Here is a 6558-nt window from a genome sequence, read left to right on the forward strand (position 1 = left end):
GATAGTTTGGTGTTTCATGAAATAATTTTTCTAGTGGAGTTTCAAGATTGATCACCTTACTTGGTGTGCGATTGATCAAGTATGTGGCAGCGATGAATACCTCATCCCAAAATTTGAGGGGCATAGACGCATGAGCTAACAGTGAGAGGCCAACCTCGACAATGTGACGATGCTTTGTTTCGGCGGAGCCGTTTTGCTGATGAGCATGCGGGCAGGAAACATGGTGTGTGATGCCAACTTGGCGAAAAAAGGAATTTAACCTCTCATACTCACCACCCCAGTCGGTTTGCATGGTGATGATTTTGCGATCAAAGAGTCTTTCTACAAGTGCTTGAAATTCATGAAACACTTTAAAGACCTCTGACCTATGCTTAAGAAGAAATATCCACGTAAATTTACTGAAATCATCAATAAAGCTCACATAATAATTCTTTTTATTGATTGAATCACGAGCAGGTCCCCATACATCAGAATAAATAAGCTCTAAAGGAGCATTCGAAAAACTACTAGAATGTGGATAGGGAAGTTGGTGACTTTTGCCTTGTTGGCATGCATCACACACCCCCTCTTTATTCAACTCATGAATTGAAAAAGGAATTTTGTTCTTGCTAAGAACATGCTGAACGATTTTCAAAGATGGATGACCTAGTCGATCGTGCCACCTTGACGGAGAGATCTTGGTGGCACCAAAAGCATGCCTGACCGGGCCTAAAGAAGCTGATGATAGGGGGTAGAGGCCGGCTCTACACCTGCCGTGGAGGACGGTGCTCCTCGTTGCCTTGTCCTTAATGAAGAAGAAACGAGGGTGAGTTTCAAGAAACACATTATTGTCTTGAGATAGACGATGAGCAGAAACAAGATTTTTTGTGGCTTTAGGTGAGTAAAGGACATCTTTTAGATGAAGATTACGAGTGGGAGTACGAACATATGCTTGACCAATATGAGTAATTTTCATACCTGCTCCGTTGGGCATGTTCACTTGATCATGGCCGTTGTATCTCTCCCTCATGGTGAGCTTGTCGAGCTCTCCAGTGATGTGATCTGTGGCGCCTGTGTCAACGTACCAATTGGTGTCGACGCCGTAGGAGGAGTTGGACGCGGCGCTCGCACTCTTATCCTTGGTGAATGCGATGTCGAAGCGCCTGTAGCACTCTATGGCGGTGTGGTTCGGCTTCTTGCAGATCTGACAGAACACCTCAGGGAGCTCATCTCGTCCCCCGCCTCCTTGGCCACGCCCACCGTGACCGTTCCTGCGGCCGCCGTTGCCTCCATTGCCACGGCCACCACCGTGACCACGGTCGCCTCCGTTCCTGCCACGGCCTCCGCCGCGAGAGAAGCCACCGCGACCGCCACGGGAGGCGGCGTTCGCGGATGAGTGGGACAACGAGTTGCCACCCTCGAACATGGCGAGGCGGCTCTCGAAGCTGATGAGTTGGGCGTAGAGCTCGTTGGGCTTGATGGGGACGGTCCTGGCGCAGATGGAGGAGACGAAGGACATGTAGTCGAAATCCAAGCCAACAAGGATATACGACACCATATCATCATCCGTGAGCGGCTTGCCGATGGCAGCCATCTCATCACCGAGGGCCTTCATGCGGCCAAGATACTCAGCGATGGTGGAGTTTCCCTTCTTGGTGGTGGAGAGGGGGATCCTCGTATTGACGATGGCCGCCTGCGTCTGAGAGATGAAGATCTCCGTGATTGCAGTCCATGCTGCTGACGCTGTGGTGCATGTTGTGATCTGATCCATCACAGGGGGTGAGATGGAATTGAAAAGAAAACTCAGAACCTGTGAGTCTCGAGCCCTGTCGATCTCATATGCCGGGTTCGGCACATCAGTGACCTTGCCGTCTTTGTCCGACAGCTCGGGCGCCGGTTCCTCCCTCTCTGGATCGAGGTAGGTGACCAGCTGAGCGCCACTGATCGTGGCCAGAGCCTGCGCACGCCAGACGTTGAAGTTGGAGCGATGGAGTTTCTCAGCGATGGGGATGAGCACGAATGGAGCGGCTGCGGTGAAGCTTGAGGAAGACATGGCGCCACAAGGGGTTTTGGCGACGCAGGAGATGTGCGTAGAGGAGAGGCTCTGTATACCATGTAAATATGGGTTAAGCGTATGCCTTAACAGGGACGCGTTGCGTGTTATTTATAAGCACAGGAGATTACAGGGTTTAGGTAGTTAGGTTGTTGTAGGATTGATCTCCAAGTCATAATCTATACAAGGGATAGAGATCAACCTAAACATATCCTAACTACCTGAATACAACACGCACACGCCCACACATGTATACGGTTTATATGTATACCGTATACATCCTATAATACATACTTTAACAATGACTTAGATATGCAATACTTATAGCACATCTAGATATGCTTTAGCAAAGCTGTTACATATGTTTGAAGTATATAGATCAGACACGTACGTAATCCCGTCTCCAACTAACGGAGGTTAGGCTCGTACCACGGCCTCCATGGCGGCGCACTTGAGGCCTTGGGCGGATCTCCATGCCGATCTCTTCCTCCCCATCGTGGACCGCCTGCGATCGCTGAGGGACTGCCTCGCCGTCCGCGGCGTCTGCACCGCGTGGCGATCGGCGCTGCCTCCCGGCCCTCGGTCCCCGTACCTCCTCGTCCTCCACGCCTTCCAACCCTTCGACGGCGGCCTCCCTCGCTTCAACACCCATGCCTACGCCATGTCCCTCCCGATGCAGCGCACGTTCCGCCTCCCCACGCTCGCATGCCACAGCAACGACATCACCTGCTCCGGCAACGGCTACCTCACCATTGCCCATGGTCGTCGTCTTGGGCTGTTAAATCCTGTCACGGACGAGCAGATCGAGCTCCTTCCTCTCCCCAACATGCCGTACCCTCACAGAATCGTGCTCAGGCCGAACCCAAGGCCTGATGAATACACTGCCGTGGCCATCTGCGGCCATGACAACGTTAGCAAGGTCATGAGCAAGGTCGCCTACATGTCGAGCGGGGACACGGAGTGGACGATCACCGACATCACAGCGGATGGACCGAAGCTGGTCGATCTGGTCTACAAAGACAACGATGTATACTGCCTCGATGAAGATGGTGGCGTGCAAGTCCTCCACATCCCCGTCTCCCAAGGCGGCCCGATGAAGGAACCCAACGTCTGTCCCTTGCTGGCTGAGCGTGTCGTGGGTACCCCCTTCGCCCCGCCTTACGACACCGTGGCCAAGGAAATATCTTTCAAGCGCCTGTTCTTCTGTGAGGGCATCCTATACCAGGTGTGGCAAAACACCAGGCAAACCATCCGGCTGCGGTTACGGGAAGGCGGTGTATTCATCATGCCCTCGGATGAGATACTGGTTCTCAGGTACTACCCGGAGCGATGGCCATGCTGGGATGCGGTGAAGGATCTCGGAGGCCACTCAGTGTTCATCGGCAGGAACAACACGGCGGTGGTGCAGGCTGAGGCTACCCCGAGAGTAAGACCCAACTGTGTCTACTGGATTGATTGCGGGCTATGTACGCCGTGGGTGTTTGACATGAGCAACAAAACCTCTACGCATTGCGTTCGTCCTCCTTGTGGTGTAGGATTTGCAAGGTGTTGGTACTTCAGTAACAGTCGCTAAGATTACTCACTAGTATCGACAGCAATGTAAGAGACACGCCGAATAACTAGATACGGGTCTGGAAGACTTCAAAATACATGTTCTTTGCATTTTCTAATCTTGTTTAGGGATTGCATTTCTAAAGTGTTATATCTTGGTCTTTTGAATAAACTGCGGTTCAGTGCACACGAACCCTTTTTAGTTTAACTAGCAAATGTGCCCGTGCGTCGCAACGGGAGAAACAAATGCTTGCATGCCTGATCCATTCATGTTGTTAATTCTAATATTTGCTACCATCACAAATGGTGGCTAACTTATCCATCTATTCAACACCCGTCTCTGTTAAACTTGATGCATGCATCGTCCGAACTAAATCACCAATTACCGTGAAGTAGATGACAATGTAATTAAACGTCTCAACTTATAAGTAGTGAAGGAAGTCAAGGCCCTCCTGGTGAATGGATGATGAGCCTTGTTAAGATTCGTCGTAGTAAAAAAATGTGCTAGCCACGTTAAGGCTGTAGTAGGTACACAATGCATGGCCTATTGGCTGTGAATTTTCGAGTTCTTTGAAAGTTAGGAAAGCTATACAACAATGTGACCGGTTGATGGAATTCCAGTTTCCATGCAAAACCCGGAAACTTTGTGAGCGCAAATGTGATCTCGATGCTAGGTATGCGATTGACAGAACGAGCGAGATGAGATTCCAGTATCCAATAAGTTGTCTGTAGCTATCCATGATTCTGACCTCTATGTCAGCACAATGGGCAGAGCCCCGGCCGTAGTTGAAACAGGTGTCCTGCACCACAGTCTCCTTGACGTCCAACGTGATAGAGTCGTACAGTAGACACCTACAACTTGTTATCAAAAATATTGAATCCATATGTATTATATGTGTGGTCTTTTTTGTTGGAAATTATATGTGTTTTATCAATAATATGCAAAAAGAAAGCTACAAATTATATTAAAAGTGAATAGTTAGTGTGTATATTTGCTCAACAAGTGGTCAGGAATTAACATAATCAGAATATACTTTAAGTCGGTATGATATGAAAAAATCAAGTACTGTCTAGTGAAAATTCATACAATGCTGGTTTGAATCCTTCAAGCCATGTCTCACGAATCCTGTTCCTCATTAGTTAATTAATTAATTTACTAATTTAACGACATCATCATGTTCCAGGAATCCCTCTCTCTCTCTCCCATTAATTAGTGGACTCTCTCAATTAATTCTGATCTAATTGGCCACAAGAGCGTGCATCAGCTGATTTAATCGCATAACTTTTTTCCCACTAAATAATCCTACTGTTGTCTTTTTTCTTTTTTTTCTTTCTAATCTAATCATCTCCCTCCTGATTTTAAGGGGGTGGGGCCGGGCCTTATTATGTTCCAATCAAATCAAGCCACATAGACGGGAGCACGGATGGGCACACGACGGGGGAGCAGGCAAGTCTCGTCCTATCAGGAGACCATAATCGCTTCATTTTCTCCCACTAATTCCGCCATGAATGGTGTTGCTGTTGTGCATCAGCCGGTTCAATAGCATAATTTTCTCCATTAATCCCTCCATGAATGGCGTGGCTGTTGTGCATCAGCCTATCTTATCCCATTATTCTTTCCCACTAATTCCTCGACAAATGGCTTGGATGTGTTCTTTCCCACTGTTTCCTCCTTGAATGCCCGGATCTCTCTCCGTCTCTCCATTAATTTCGAATGCATCTGCTTAGTAATCTCAACTCTCAAGGCGCTTACCTGCAAAAAAAAACTCTCAAGGCGCTTATTGATTTCAACTTGTACTCATATATAAATTGGTGAAATTATATGCAAAGAAGCGAGGTGGTATTATACAATACGTGTGAAACCTCTTCTGTTTACACAAGAAAGATTTAGATAAGTTGGATCTACGTAAGGAAAACTGATGGCAGGTGATGAGTTAATTTGATCCCTGAAAGCAGTATATTTTGCCGGATTCATTGTTGGGCCACAATACAGGCTGCTGATGTACGGCCAGGGGCCCAAGCGGGTCCATGTACGTGAGACAGAGAGAAAAAAGGCGGAACTGTTTTCTACGACGTACGAAAATCCTGTAACAACGGACGGACGAAAATTTCGTTATGACGGACCAAAATTAGGGAGGAAGAAGCAATAGCCCCTTTATTATTAGGTAAAGATAAAGATTATATGTATTTTACGTTTATTAACTATATCTAGTTTATTGTAATGTTATAGTTAAATTATTGAGGATTTATATTTTTAACCAATTATAATCCATCAACGTCCATAATGAGTGTGGAACATTCTAGGATATCTTGGTTATTACAGTGGGACGCCAAATGCAGAATCTTATACCAAAAATTCAAAGACAACGCAGCGACTGTTGTGCATGAGTAGGGTTGCAGTGCAGGAGGACGCTCTTGTTGCGCAGGTCCTCCCCCATGTACTTGTACCCCACGTCCTTGTGTATATGTCGAGTTATCGATTGACGCTTGTACCATCATTTGCTCAGGAACGAAGCTTCTCGCTGGCTGTCTATTATTTCAGAAGAACTATAGCTAAACAATGTGATTTCTACTTCATCTGATCGACGTGTGGAGACAGTTGTCTACCTAGTCCGCATGATATTAGCACACACACACATACAAATATACAATCCTCCACTCAAATGACAGATTTCGAGGTTTAGCAATATAGTTTTTATCTCTGAATATACAGTGGTCAGTCAGTATACAGTTCCTTGTTGCATGTGCATGCTACTAGAAATTTGGAGCAACATAGAAGCGCAGGTCAAACCAGCCATCTAGCAACGCACAGCAGCCAATCTTGATCTATTATTCCATTCCAGTGTCGACAGTACAGCCGAGGATGGTCATGTGGATAGAACAGTCCCCTCCCCAGCCCCCGCGTCGTCCGCTTCGGGCGACTCGGGTTTCCCCGTCGCGCCGCCGCTCCCTCACCCTCCCTCCCTCGCTGCCAC

At 47.6% G+C, this 6558-nt stretch overlaps 1 pseudogene; it reads right to left on the bottom strand.

Moving 5' to 3' along the window:
- Positions 1-1416: 1416 nt before the first annotated feature.
- Positions 1417-1555, bottom strand: LOC119273854 (annotated as a pseudogene).
- Positions 1556-6558: the final 5003 nt, after the last annotated feature.

This window comes from Triticum dicoccoides, chromosome 3A (genome assembly GCF_002162155.2).
Source record: "Triticum dicoccoides isolate Atlit2015 ecotype Zavitan chromosome 3A, WEW_v2.0, whole genome shotgun sequence".
NCBI classification, from domain to species: domain Eukaryota; kingdom Viridiplantae; phylum Streptophyta; class Magnoliopsida; order Poales; family Poaceae; genus Triticum; species Triticum dicoccoides.